Source organism: Copadichromis virginalis, linkage group LG19 (assembly GCF_057382275.1).
Source record: "Copadichromis virginalis isolate Kocher_CV1m ecotype Utaka linkage group LG19, C_Virginalis_male_GT1.1, whole genome shotgun sequence".
NCBI lineage: Eukaryota > Metazoa > Chordata > Actinopteri > Cichliformes > Cichlidae > Copadichromis > Copadichromis virginalis.
This window is the reverse complement of record NC_140636.1, coordinates 17,737,033-17,752,350: the sequence shown is the minus strand read 5'-3', so window position 1 is coordinate 17,752,350 and position 15,318 is coordinate 17,737,033. Positions and strand designations below refer to the sequence as shown.

The 15,318-nt window shown below is 39.8% G+C and overlaps 1 protein-coding gene across 1 annotated transcript in view; it reads left to right on the top strand.

The window, feature by feature from the left end:
* The first annotated feature begins 437 nt into the window (after positions 1–437).
* lingo2b (leucine rich repeat and Ig domain containing 2b) overlaps positions 438–15,318 on the top strand; it is a 41,745-nt gene continuing 26,864 nt past the window's right edge. Inside the window, exon 1 of the mRNA XM_085442530.1 lies at positions 438–726. The gene's annotated coding sequence lies outside the window, so the exon portion shown is untranslated. The remainder of the gene's footprint in view (positions 727–15,318) is intronic.

The window sequence follows — 15,318 nt, the reverse complement described above, 5'->3', positions numbered from 1 at the left end:
TGAAAATATAGAAAATGTCAAATGAGCATCTTTGGGATGGAATGGAATGGGAGATTTACATAATGTATATGCAAAGACAAACCTACCAAAACTCTGCAATGTCATCAATATGAACCAAAATGTTTCTGGCACCTTGTTGAAACCACATCACAAAAAATTTCAGCATTTTCAAAGACTGAAAAGGCTGAAAAGGTGTATCTAATAAACTATCCTGTACATTTTACTGATCCAGATCAATAACGATCTAAGTCGAGACTAAACTGCTTCAGATTGCTGACCTATAAATGTATTCACCATTCAGCCAAACTAAATGACAGCTGTTTGGCACAACTGTACATCAGAGAGCACTTTTCAGGCTTTTACTCTGAAGGCCAACATTTAATGCCACTCTGTACACGCTGCTGGCTTGACGCATCTCTCTCGCTCTCTCTCTCCGCGCGCCGTGATCCAGCGCGGTGCCGATGCTTCGTTAAACCTGGAGCCGACTTCAGAAACACTGAGCTGCGTGATAACCGGAGAGGAAACCACATTAAAAAAAAACGAAAAAAAGTCTGCTATTTTAAGGTCGTTTTTCCATGGAAGCCAGAGTGGAAGGAGACCAACTCAGAGAGAGGATTGCATTCACAGTCTGTGCAAGTCTGTGTTAAGAGTGTGCGCGCCTCGGACTCCCACTCAGTGATGTAAAACGTGAAGGTGGATTTTGGCATTTGGCGGAGCAGGTAAAAGGTAAGACTCGTGATACTTCATCGACCATTAAATTGTTGTAACACTGATATATACATATATATATATATATATATATATATATATATATATATATATATATATATATATATATATATATATATATATGAGAGAGATACATATATATTTATATTTTTTAAGCTCAAATTCATATTTCACTTCAATCCGTGACGAACATGAACGAAACCCTTCCCGACTCACTCATCAACTGGGCGATAACTCGCGAAAAAAAAGAAAAGAAAAGATATTGACACTTGGTTTCATCAGCAGACTATAGGCGTAGTCCCTCTCCGGGCAGGAGGTGTGAGAATATTTTCAGGGGGGAAGGATGCAAGTTATTCAAATAAGTAAATAAATAAATGCGAACAGGAGAGCTGATGAGGTCCCCATGAGGTCTGTGGTGGTGAATGGAGATAAAAGCTCTGCCTCTGTTTTGGGAGGGATGTAGGTGTTGAGGGAAGAAAGGATGCTGGATTGTGATCACACTTTATGTATCATACCGTATGACTGAAAACTCAATATAAAATATAAAAAATATATATACATAAATAAATTTTAAAAGACAATCCACCGCCTGCATGAATGGTGACGCCTGTGGATGTGACTTCTTTCCCCCCCACTTGAGATTGTTGCAGCAAAGAGATCGCATCTATACACTGTCTGACATGATGACACCAACACACTTGACAAGGTGGAGAGATAAAAACCCTCCTGTGCTGCACGGCGGGGGATGACACAAGCTCTGTATGAAGCTGGTGTTCTGCTGTGAGTCAGTGTGGCCCTGCAGCAGAGGAACGCACTGAGGAACACAGTTCTTTTTTTTGTACCCCCCTCAGAGTGGACCAGGATCCCTAAAAGCCTGTGGGAATGAGATATAGTGTAGATATCCCTTCATGCGGATGAGTGTTTGCAAAAAACCCTCACTTTACACGCTCCTGTTCTGACCTTAAGTACGAGAAATAAGACTGAATTATAAATGAGTTATGCTCAGCCAAGGGACTCTCCAGCTACTGGCTCTTCTCTGACTTCCGTGGGCATTAATTGAGGATGGCATGGCTACAGTAATTGTGTGCAAATTGAATCTGGCCATTGTTATCTTCATAATAGAGAGCATAGTTCAGGGGAAATAACCAGAAATGCATTTGTAAGCCTTTTTTTAATTACTTTTTTTTTTTAAAAAGGGAACAATACTTTTGCGTTCCAAAATCCAAGGCCACAGCATGTAAGCATTTGTTCAGTGTGCTCACCAAAGTATGGTTTTTAGAAGTTTTCTTGTAACAAATGAATTTAGGTGCACGGAGGACTCTGCTGTACCTCAGGGCTTTCGGCCAGTGCTGCCCTGCTGTATCCAAGCAAGAGGGATGCTAATGGAGGGGTTGGAGGGGGGGATACAGGCGTTACCGCTGCAAGATCGAGAGAGAGTGATGCTGAGCGTGTGTCTCTGAGAGAGAGAGAGTGTGGGTGAGTGTGTGGGCATTTGTGTGTGTGAGGCGTTTCCATGGCAACCTGTCAGGGGTGTGTTTGGTCCCGGGAGATAGAGAGAGGGAGAGAGAAAGATGAGACGAGGAGAAAACTATCCCTTGTTAAGGGTTGGGGGGGGGAATGAGATAAGCTAATGGGTAAGGTGGGATTGCCTCCGCCCCTCTGTCTTCCCCTACCACCCTATCAACCTTCTACTGTTTATTTTCTCCAACCCTGACAGGCTTCCTTTTCCCTTTCCCTTTCTCACATCTCTAACTCTGTTCCCTTGCAAGGAAATTTCAAGGCTTGCCGTGTCTGTGTCTTGTGTCACATGGGAGGATTTCTGGGTAATAACCAAGTGCACAAAACTCATCTGAGGAAATCACCGCGCCACCACCGTTTTCTCCTGACTTAATTCCCAATCAACCTTCACGCTGCCTCAATGTAATCCACAGCTGGTCATACTTACCATGACTGTATTCTTGACCTCCACAGCCTTACCAATCAAGCTCAGCCCCCCCTGTTTTTGTCCCTCATTGTGGGTGCGCAAACTAATGAGTTAACATCCCACCCGCGTAGCTGCACACAAACCGCCTGGCTGATTCTTGGCACCTTTATTTCCCTCAGATGGTGCCAATAATGGAGAAAAGCAATGCCAGTGTTTGGGTTTTATGCACTGACTGTTAAGCTCTGTCTTACATGTACTGATTCCCTTTATTGGCATTAGTTGGATTACATTAGAAATCCAACTTAAACCAAATGGAAGAATATAGGGATTGATTACATGCTGCTGCAACAAGTGTGACAAGGATTTTTTTCTGTTATTGTTTGTGATCTAACAGAAAATAAGAGAAACAAGATCTAAGGCAAGGCAAGACATAAAAGACATAAATAAAACATAAAAGGGATTTCAAAAAGGCAAAAAAAAGAAAAAAGCGCACATGCAAACCAAGGACAGAAGAAAAAACAAAATAAAATATAACATTAGAAACTAAAATAGATTACAGTGCAATCACAAAGTTACACCTACAGATATGATGTGGCTGATTTCCCTCCATCCTTAAGCATGCAAAAGTCAGCCCATTTTTCTTGATCCTCCAGATTTAAATGATAATAATTAAAAATGCATCTCACCATTTATTACCAAAACGTCTGTCTTAGTCTAAATACAGGCGAAAAAATATTCTTTGGCATCATAAACATGAAGCAATAATTTTGAGAGAAATACAAGGAAGTGTATAAAATATTTATAAAGAGAGATATTTAAAAGTGAATATATATATATATATATATATATACCAATGAACGAATCAAGTAAATTTTATTTGACCAGATTCCATTAAAGCTCAAAATTAACAGTTGATTGAGAAGCAGTTTCATGGCCATGTGAGGCCATAAATTAAGTAGATTAAAATCTTATTATGATTTTAAATGTATTACTCGCATTTGGTAGCAACTTCATGCAAGTGACCGCGGCCATAATTAGGCAAAAAAGTAATAAACTAAGCCCATCAGTGAGAAAGCAAAAAACATTCAGTGGCTGTTTTAAAAGTAGGGAATGAATTTGTCTTGATGCATGCTCAGTCATCCAGGAAAAGAAATTCCAAACACTCCTTTGATTGCAGCTATTCCACTGGCCACTGATCAATGGTCTTTGATCAGTGAGTGTTGATCAATTGTTATGACAATTTGCAATATAAATGATAAAGAAACTGACCTCACAGCCCTTTGTTTGCCAGTGGTGCTAGTTTCAGTCATTGTGCAAATGACCTGCAGTCACTTGGATGAGTGACGAAATGCAATGAAAACGCTGCGACCAGATGAATCAACTTTTCGGGATAAGGAATGAATTGACCAGCTCACTAAAAAGCCTGAGAGCTTGGTGTGGCTGTAGCTGAGGAGGCAGAGCATGTGATCTATTAATTGCAGGTTTAATCCCTGACTGCTGCAGTCTGTATGCCAACTTGCTGACTGACGCATCACAGTTCTGAATGAAATTATTTTTACAGGTTAAACCGAGATTAATTTGTACCAGAATGATGGGAATTAAAAAGTGTGGAGATGGAAAGAAGCAGCTCATCATTCCAAGCATATTACATCATCGTTCAAACATGATGTTTGATTGATTTGATTTTATTGATTAGCATTCAAATATATCAATGAATACAGAACAAAAATCTACCACAAAGCAAGAAAGCATGAGACAAGGCTAATCAAAAGGTATTGGCTGAAGCATTTGCTTATTCAAGATGGCGTGAATGTTGTGTTAGCCTGCAAGGCTGACAGGGTCACAAATTTTTACTGATGATGTGACTGCTGATAAAAGTAGAAGGTACTCTATGTTCAGTGCAAATGGATAATAACTGAAAGCATGCCAAAGAAAAATCAGCCCAAGAGGCAAAGAAAGTGAATATTCTTCAATGACCACGTCAGTGACCTGACCTCAGCCCCATACAGCGGCTTTACAGTGACTGAACCACAAATAAGCAGGAAGTGAAGGTGGGTGCAGTAAAGGCCTGCCAGAGTATTTAAAAGAGGGGATTACAGAAGTTAGTAATGTCCACAGGTTTTAGACTTCAGGCAGTCATTAGCTACAAATGATTTTCATCCAATTATTAAATCCATATATTTAACATTATCTTAGTCTGGCCCATTACTTTGGTGCTTCTGTAATTCCTCCGCATTTATTGCAATACTTAATTAAACCACTTAAGGGTGAAAGTCTTCACTTTAATCACATCTTGGTTATATCGTTTAAAATCGACTGTGGAAAAATGACAAAAATTGCGTCACTGACCATTTAGTTATGGACCTGTCTGCGGTTTCCAATGACATTTATACTAAAAATACTTTTATCTAATCAGTTATGGTTTCGATTATAGTTTAAAAATAATTTTTGCAGAAAAGGAGTTTTGGCATCACTGTTACACCAGATCTTTACGCCATACTTGGCTGATTTAGAAGGGGATGTATCGCACCTGCCTCCAAAAGCCACCAACTGTTCATCTGCACACAGATCAGTACCAGTTTTTGGATAAGTGCACTACAAAAATATACAAATATCCCTAATGGCAGGGCCTGTCTGTCTAATCTGGTTGCTAAAAGAAAAGTAGACAATTTGATTCATTATAGCAGGAATTTTTATGATTAGAAATATAATAACAGTGCACATGAATGTATAACTGGCATCATAAAAGAGGTCACTTGGTCAGTTGAAGGTCTAATGTGTTTTGTTCTCAAAATCTCTCATCATGGAGAAGCAGGAGATTTATTTTTTTTGTTTCATCTTGAATCTGAATTAAATATCATCCACGTGGAAGTTTAAATGTCATTTTCACCGAGAGCCCATTTATTGTACTTCCCAAAGTAACAATAACTCAGAGACTGAGCTGAATGAGAGTAAAATCATTTCCATTAGCAAAAACGTCTTTGCCCTTCCCATTGATGTGCTCTTTTAGAGATAATCCACAGTGATAAAAAAAAAAACCATTAAAAATTATATTCATTGTTATTATCCAGCTACCAGGTGATCTGTTACTGCGACGTGCTCAGATTTCAACCTTTCCACAGCCAACCGGGTTACTATTGAGGAATTTTAAAGTAATTGTGTAGTTAATCACGGTGATTCTTAATGAGAGCCTGCAGTATGTGTACAGTTTGTCAGAAAATCAATACACCCCATAGGTGTCAAACACATTCTCAGGATATTAGTGCACGTTAAACTGATCATTCTGAAATAACCCATTATGACAACCTAAAGCAACAGATGGCTGCTGAAAGGCAACATTATTAATGCAAGGCAGATTTGCAGACAGAAACTTTAATTACTTCATAATTACCATGTGAATCAGTTTTATCTACACCATTAATAATTGATTAAATATTGTTCAGTTGCCACTTTTCAATCCCAGATGTCAGAGCCTCCAACTAACACACACATGAATTATATTAAGACTTTAAATTTCCAGGGTTTTACATGTAATAAGGTCAATAAGGTTTCCCAGTAACACTACAATAAAAAGCAAATGTTTCAGCTTCTGAATTGTCATATACAGAATGCTTATAGAAGAAGTTTCATGGACTTCAATAAATAATTCTTTTTATTTGAGTAATATAATTAACTTAGGTCCTTTTGTGCAGGTTGCTCTATAATGTTGGAGTTTGTTTCATGTTCACTGTGTTTCACAGTCAGGGAGGAAGACTCTCCTCTCACTTAATCTGACTGGAAAAGGAAGAAGATATGTCAAGTTAAATAAGTCTTCTTGCTGTTTTCTATTAATATCTTCATAGCAAAATATATTCTTAAATTTGAGTTTAAGCACTAACGTTTAGCCCCAGTGGCAAGATTATAAATCTAGAAAGGATAAAGCAACGTGGCATTTATGTTCAGTATATTTTAAAAGGGTGCCTAGCAGACGCAAAGGTGTAGAATATGAGAATTTTATGTAACTTTTCTTAAGAAAAAAAGGAAATGGCTATAACAAGTGGAAACCAGATAAAAGCCCCCAAATGTTTAGTCAGAGAGATGCGATAAAACACAAATTAGTTTACTTTTTTTTTTTTTTTTAACTACCCTGTGCTAAATGGCTCCATATCAGAAATAATCACACTCGATCTTAAAGTACTTTGAGAAGAACTAACTTTATTAAACGGTGTATAAAATAGTTGTCTAATCCAAGGAGTCCCAGATAAATCAGCGAATAATGACAAGAGCCATGACTTCCCACTCCTCTTCTGAATATAGATGTGTCCAAAGCAAGAGGACAGTGAGGACTCTTTTCATATTAAGCAACACATTAGCGATGCAGCGAGCTCCAGAGTGCTCGGTTGTTATTGGAGACGAATTTTTTGTTTGACAGGCAAGACGAGGCCAGTGTGTGGGGCCCTTTTGCTGGAGTGTGATTAGCATTGCAGATGCTGGTTTCTGTAGGCGTCAGTTTCAACAAACTCAAGGTTCCCCGTCTCCAGTGCACGATTAAAATGTAACAGTGATGCGTGGTTAATTCGCAGGAGCAGTATTATGCTGCAACACTCAAAGAGCCTATTTTTTGCTCAGGTGTATATTGCACCTCCTCCTGCATGGGCTTTTTTTGCACCTCCTCTTGCACATAAATACACACAAGGGCTGCAACCACACGAGTTTCTCTGTGCTGAAGTCTAATATGTCTCAAAGCTGCCAACAGCTATTACTTTCTGCAGGTATTCAATATCAAAAATTAATGTGTGAATATGAAAGGGAAATGAGGGGATTCGTGACTTTCCTCGAGAAACGAAGGTAAAGATGAATTAATTTTAGTATTAGAATTTAGCACAGAAAGCAAAAGTAATAAGAATAACCACTGGCATGATCATAATAACCGTAATAATAATTGGGATGATCCACAATAGTCAGTAATCCTCAGTCCTAATAAATAAAGGGATCATAAAAACATCATCTTCGTGTAATTTAGGTCCATTAAGGTTATGACCCTCCCACAGACAACCAGTGTAGTATTGATCAGCTTTAAAGTATGTGATCAATCAAACCGCATCATATCTGTTAGTGTAGACAACAGTAGAAGCTGATTCTTAATGAAAGCCTGCAGCATCGGGGCCATTTATCAGAAAATCAATATACACTATTGGTGTCAACCTACGCTGTATACACACAAACACACACAGTTGGACATGGGTCCAGCTTGTAGTGGGTGTTCTGTGTGTGCATGGGTTGCCATTAGTATAGGAAGTGCAGGCAAAAAAAACCCATCATTGAGCTGTGCTGTGTGGCATTTTAAAGACTAATATATTATTCATGAAGAAATTTGATTGTCTGTAGTTTTTTATCCTCTTACACTTCATCATTATGTGTTCATTTGTTCATAGCGATATTAGCTTTGGGGTAGTTTTGGCATACAGCCGGTTTCTTCTGTTTAGATAAAAAACAACCTTTAGATTTACCTACTTTGTTAAACTGCTTTGAAACTCAAATATCCAACTGAATACACGAGTAAACTGGCACCAACTCAATGCTTTTACATATGTAGAATTGGTCAAAGTGACCAGAAGAGTTTCTAGGAGGATGTTGGAAACTCCATAACCACCTCTGGGGTTCACACAGGATGGCCCAGAAAAAGAAAAAATCATGTAAAGGTGTGTGGGATAGTTTCTTGGCACAAATTGGGCCTCTTAGGACCAACTAAGCATCATTTAAATGCCACAGCCTACCTGATTATTATTGTTGCTCATGTCTGCTATCTTGCAGGGGAATAACAGAACATGTCACTGAGTTAGGATCATTTCAAGGTGGTTTCTTTAACACGACATAGAGTTCACTGTACTAAGCAGTCCACACTCACAGTTTCCACATCCTAGTCTTAGATCTTATATAGCACCTTTGGGATTTTGGTGGGATTTGCATCATGAACGTGCCGCTGATACATCTGCAGCAGCCAAAAACCAAAATCTCTGAAGAATGTTTCCAACACCTTCTTGATTTTATGATACGAAGAATTTAAGCAGCTCTGGAAGAGAAAAGAGGGCCCAACCCAGTACTAACGATATGTACCTAATGAAGTGTCAGGTGAGTGTAATTTATAGCATCTTGGTAACCTTTTCACTACTGTAGTAATTGGGACTGTATAACTGTATTATTTAGGAAATTACTCAGAATACGTGGTGTGTAACATACGTTGTTGTGATTTGACAGCCCACGTTCTTCCAAGAGATTGTTCACTTATTAAACAAGACCTGCGTATATGCAAACTCATATAGGCACAACCTAAATAGGTATATACAAAAATGTTGCCATGGTGAGCTAGAAGATGCTACAAAGTTTTGTGACATACTGCATTCTGAATGTTGTAAGGGGTTAATTTAATACCAACTGTGAAGCTTTCAAGTAATTTCCATGCGCAAACTAGTGATGGGTAAAATTCAAGTTCCTCCTTTTCTACAGTGAAACATTTTCAGGAATGCTTACATAGTTTAAACCAGACAACAGGAACCAATAATCGATAGCTGTTCTTCCATTCATGCCAATAATGATCTCACTGTAGTTCCATCCTGCAAACTTAATGTATAATCTTTTATTGCCTTAATGCAAGTCAGTGTATACTTTACACATATTGTAGCATTGCAGATTGTTGTGACGATTGAATGAAAACACCTCTGAGGTGCTAAAAGTCAAAATGTTTAGAAGTATCTGCCATTCTTGCTGCTATATATAAATGCGCTCAGCTCTCAGCAATGTCAGGAGCAAATAATGGTGCACATCCTTTCCATTGAGAAATGAGAAAACATTGCAACAGGCAGGTCTCTGGAGGACACTCTTGCAAGAGATGCCAGTAAAATTGGGGGGAAAGCACAAAGAGTTCTTCAGGTTAGTGTGGGCAACCTTCCTCTGGCACTGTCACAAACACAGAGGGAGGCTGACATTAGACACTTCCACGATATGTATTCTCAGGGTTGGGACTAACGCGTTATTAAGTAACGCGTTACAGTAACTACGTTATTATTGTGGTAACGAGCACGGTAACTAGTTATTATGCCAAAATCAGGAACGCATTAGTCGTTACTGGGATTTAGATAGGGTCGTTACTCGTTACTTCGTGTGGTGGCTATCACGGAGCTTCCACAGATTCAGTAACATTAGCAAGTGGTGGAGGCCAGCAGGTGGATGAAGGAAAGGGGACGCAGAAGGAAAAGAGACCCGAGGCGGCCGCCGGTCCAAGTGTGAACTGAACTTCAGGTAAGAAGTTATGACCTGCAGTCTCTCTGGGTCAGATATAAACCAAGTTTAGGTGGAGTTTATTTTCGTTATTCTGACTTTTTCCGTACTGCATACTAGCTAGCATGACGGAGTTTCTATACAGCTGGGTGGTGCTATGAAGTTAATGATGTTGAACTTTATTTTGTTCATAAGTTATTAGAGTTGCAACCGTCCCGTCTGGTATTCAGAGAAAATATTACGCGTTTCTTATTGAGGTGAAAAGGAACAGTTTGTCCCGTAATTCAGCTACAATGAAAAAGACACAAAGCTGGAGTTATTCTGTGTCTTTGCTGCACAGCTGCCTCTTCTTCTTTCATTCTCCCCCCTCCCTCTCCCGTTTCTACTTCAATCATGAAAACTGATCAATGATCAGCTGATCGGCTCTCCTGTTTGTTTATCGCTCACTTTGCGCCGAAAGAGGAAACCAGCAGATGTCGCGGTAAACAACAGCAGCACATTTAAGCTTGATCAGCTATTGTTAGAATTTATTTAATATTAATTTCTAGTATCAGCTGATGTTTGCTGGAGCCACAGCTGTAAACCTGCTGGTCATGATATGGTTTGGTTATCTGGTGAGAGGGAAACATGAAGATGAAACCAGGAGATGTCCTTACTGAATCATCAGAGCTGAACAGGTGATGGAGAAACAGGTTTACCTTTTAGGTGACATGAATGAGTTGAAGGGAAGTTATGAACTGTTTCTGAGAGACAAATAACACCAGGATCCTTTTTTATGTAGCTGACAGCTGGTAACTGTGCAGGGGCGGGTCTAGCAAAGTGTTGCCAGGGGGGCATGTAGGGCATTAACAGGGAAAGGAGGGCACAAAGAAATACTTTTCTTTCTTATTCTCATTTAAAATGTCTAGCTTTTAAAAAATAATTATCTGAGTCTTACAACAAACGATTGACAGATTGATACATATATACCATCAGAACAGTGTACATCAGTGTCACAACAGTGTTTATTTTCATTCAAAGGCTTTATGATTTTTCCTATAATGGTGGGCCGGTCTCTAGTCAAAATGCCCGGGCCAATTTTCTGTCCCAGTCCAGCCCTGTATGCAGCTCATCTGCAGTCTGGTGTTGCCTACATCTTCCTATTCAGAAGGCAGAATTTCTGAGTTCTGAGTACAATCGAAAGCACCACGACTGCATTTTTTGTGTTGCATGTAAAAGGCGCACATGACTCTGTGACGTAGGCTAGAATCATGGCAGCAGTCAATGACGGTCCAGGCGTGGGATTTCTCTCGTGGAAATATGCATTATACATTATACATTATATTTTCCTTTCTATTGGTAGGTGGCACAGTGCACTTGTGGCAAGTAAGCAAGCTAGAAGACTGGCAAAGTTATGGAAGAAACACATTAACAAGAGAATTCTGAGTAAAACCAAAGTTACTTTCCCTAGGAACTAGTTACTTTGAAAGTAACGAGTAACTTGAAGTAACTGAGTTACTTTTGAGAGAAGTAACTAGTAATGTAACTAAGTTACTATTTTAAAGTAACTTACCCAACACTGTGTATTCTATATTGTTTATGAGCACAGTTTGTAGAAGCAGCTTTTTATAAAGTGGTGCGTTCATTTACACTTTAGTGCAAAGAGTGATATTTTCCTGCACCTGTGAATTTTTCCGAGCTTAGCTAATGAGAACTTATGAGAAGTTTCAGTATTCAGTGTTTCTCCTGGGTAGAAACAGCCTCAACATTATGTTGCACCATCCAAAGTTTTTAATTCTCTAAACTTGTTAGCTGCTTGTAGGTTAGTAGGAACTCAGTGAACCCTTTTAATTTTTAAAGTAACTTTAAATTCAATAAAAATTCAAGTGCCAAAATTCTGGACTACACTAACAATACACATGAGGCTTTTCTCAGAACCAAGTTAATCCCAACATTCCCAACAATAAAGCATGCCGTTTAATCACAGTGAATCATGCTAGCTGAGTTTACAAGCTGCTGCTAGCATTAGCTCCTAAGCTTCAAACCACTGGGTCATGTTAAACAGCTACATTTTAATGGATGTGCCCATGTTATATACAATATAATTAATTTGTTAGCTAGTCTGCACAATCTCCACACCAAATAAAGATTTATTACCGGTGTGAACTGGCTCTATATACAACAGCAGACACTTTATTAGGCACAACTTGCTAGTATTGGGCTGCCTTCAGAAGTAGCTTAATTCTTTGTGTGAGAAATTCGAGAAGATGCTGAAAACAGTCCTCAGAGACTTTGGCATTGACACGATAACGTTGCAGTTGCTGCAGATTTGCATGTGCATGATGTGAATCTCCAGTTCCACCACAGCCTGTGCTCTGTTTGATTGAGATCTGATGCAGGAAACCAGATTTGAGCTTTGTGCACATTATCCAGCCATCAGCAGCCATCAGAAAATGGGTACTGTGTGGTCGTAAAGGGATGCAATAATACTCAGGTAGGCTGTGGTATTTAAATGATACCCAGTTGGTGCTAATGGGCCCAAAGAAAATATTTTTATTCCATTACACTGAACCCATCAGCCTGAACTGTTGATGCAAGACACGGTGGATCCACACTTTCATGTTGGTTACACCATCTGAGTGTTGCAGGGGACATTGAGACTCATCAGACCAGGTAATGGTTTTCCAGTCTTCTAATGTTGAATTTTGGTGAGCTCAATTTCCTGTTCTTGGCTGACGGAAGTGGCAACCGCTGTGGTTGTCTTCTGCTGCTGCAGCCCATCTACTTCAAGGTTTGACATTTAGAGATGCTCTCCTGCAAACCTTGGTTTCCAATGAGTTACATTTGCTTAATGGTCAGCAATGTGGCCATTTTTCTCTGGCGGCTGGCATCAAGAAAGTATTTTCTCACTAAGAAGTGCCGCTCACTGGATGTTTTCTCTTCTCCTCTCAGACCATTCTCTGTAAACCCTAGAGATGGTTCTTTGGGAAAATCCCAGTAGATTTCTGAGCTACCCAGACGAGCCCATTTAGCATCAACTGCCACACCACATTCAAAGTCACTTAAATCACCTTTGTGTCACATTCTGATGTTCAGTTTGAACTTCAGCAGGTCATCAACTAACACAGATGTTTTTATGCTTAAATGTTTTGCATTGCAACCATGTGATTGGCTGATGAGATATTTATGTTCTCGAACAGCTATACCTTATGAGTATAAATACAACTGGGTTAAAAATGAATTGAATTACTTTATAACACTTTTTAAACACTCTAGATTTTCATGATGACAGGATTCAAACTGATTAGATCATTTCACAGCTTTTTGAATTGACTTATTCCAGCAGGGACCAACAGGAGAGACGAGGAATTAAGTGTGACATAAGCCCACAGCCAGATTCGATATGAGAATATCAGACTGCCTGCGAGCCGTCCCACCCTCATCTCTTTTCATTCTCAACAGTGAGGTCCGTAACCCTGCATCTCCAGGAGTTCTTCCTGCATCTGGCCCATATTCTATCATTAGCTCCCCCGCCCCTTCTCCCCCACTGCCTCCCTCCATCTCTGTTACTGCAAATTCACTTTAGTCACATGTACAGTAAAAATGATAGAAATGCATTAGGGCAAAATAGATAGAACATTGTGCAGGTGATAGAGTATAAAGCCCAGAGGAGTCTTTGAAAGCAAAACAAAATGCAGCTGAAATGAGCAGAGATGGGTTCTAAAGACTTCACTGAAATGGACAACAGAGGGGAAGTGATGGCAAAGGGAGCAGCGCAGCAATGTCATTTCAGGTTGTCAAACTCTACAGCATGAAATTAAGCAAACCAGGTGGGGAGAATGAACGTTAGAGCAGTGGTAGGTGAGGGGGAGCTTGATTCAAATCAGAAGTTTGACTCTTTAATGCAAAGATAAACTGCCCTGAATTCAGGATTCAAAACACAAATGCAGCTATGAACGATGTGCAAAGCAAATGCTGAATCTTTTTGCTTTCATGTTGCATTTTCTGATGCTTTTGCAGCAGCCGGGAAAATAAATGAAACATCACCCTGTGAAGTAAGAATAACGCAGCATCTACACAGTGGATTTCTTTATGAAAGAGTTCAATGAATAGCAAAATAAAAGTCTGGTATAAAAAGACACTATTCACATTATGCTTCCCGAGCGTAATAAATGACACCAGGTGATAGGCAAACACAAATCAAACTGATTTCCTGACATCATATCCTCGGTAATAAAAACAGCTGCTGATTGCCTGTCATGTGTGATAGAGGGAACGAGACCGCCTGCTGTTGCACATTTCAGAACAAATATTGCTCCGGTCTCAGATGGTCAACATGGCTTTATCCACCTCTGTGACAGGACGCGAGATGGCTTTGCTTGAGCGCTCGGTAATAGCACAAATAAAAAACAGTAAGTGCTGATACAGAGAGGTTGTTTGTTCGGTGGTAGAGAACAGATCGGTGCTCCTGGGGAGCACCTGCTATACTGTAGTAACGACCCTGTCAATACGATTGGCCCACAGAGCTTCAGTCTTAATGCACTCACCCGCTTGTCATTATAAAGCACTTGAAAGAACAGAGAGGCCATTATATTCACAGTGTAGCACCAGTTGTGGAGCCCGTGGCCTCTCAGCTGTCCTGTTGCGTGGACACCAACGCTCTGGCTGATCCTCTGTCTGAGAGCACACTCCTTGCCGTGGGGGCTGTTTGGCTGGTTGACGGCCAAAGCCGCAGCTTCAGTGGCTTTTCAGGATGACAGCATTGGCACCACATGTCTGCAATAACTGTGTCCTTCTCTGCATCTAACGCAGAGATGTGCAGAGCTGCCTGTCAATTGGGATAATTATAAGTTTGGCTTGGTGATTTTTTGCTTTAGAAGTATGGGCTGTATTTAAAATATAGAAAAGGCCTTTGGCTCTGCAATCTTTCCAATCTCCAGCAGGAGGCCTTCCCCTTCTCAACTCATCACATTGTATGCAAGTCTATGAAAAAATTGCCCTACTAATCATTTGATTTATGAACTCAGTAGACATTTTCACAATGAATTTATGGTCTCAAAAACTAATTTTTACTTTTATTTAATACAGCACAATGTTCATTTTGTAAATTATGCTCCCATTTAGAGTAAATTTAGTGATAACTGCAAGCACATTCTAGCTATTTGTGACTGACAGCTGCTACCATGTGAGCATGTTTACCTCACTTATCACCTCCTTTAAAAATAAATGCACCCCAAGAGCCTCCAAAATGGGTGACATCTCTGTAGCTGCATCATGCACTTTTTTACAGTCTAGTGTAGCTATGTTCACACGTGCACTGCAGCGCTGAACTGAAAGTCTGTGTGATTCACTGATGTGCAAATAGGCGAATATATTCACAGCTAGCTTGTGGTCTTTCTGAGTGGTGCCTGCTGCACGTTCTGCCCAGG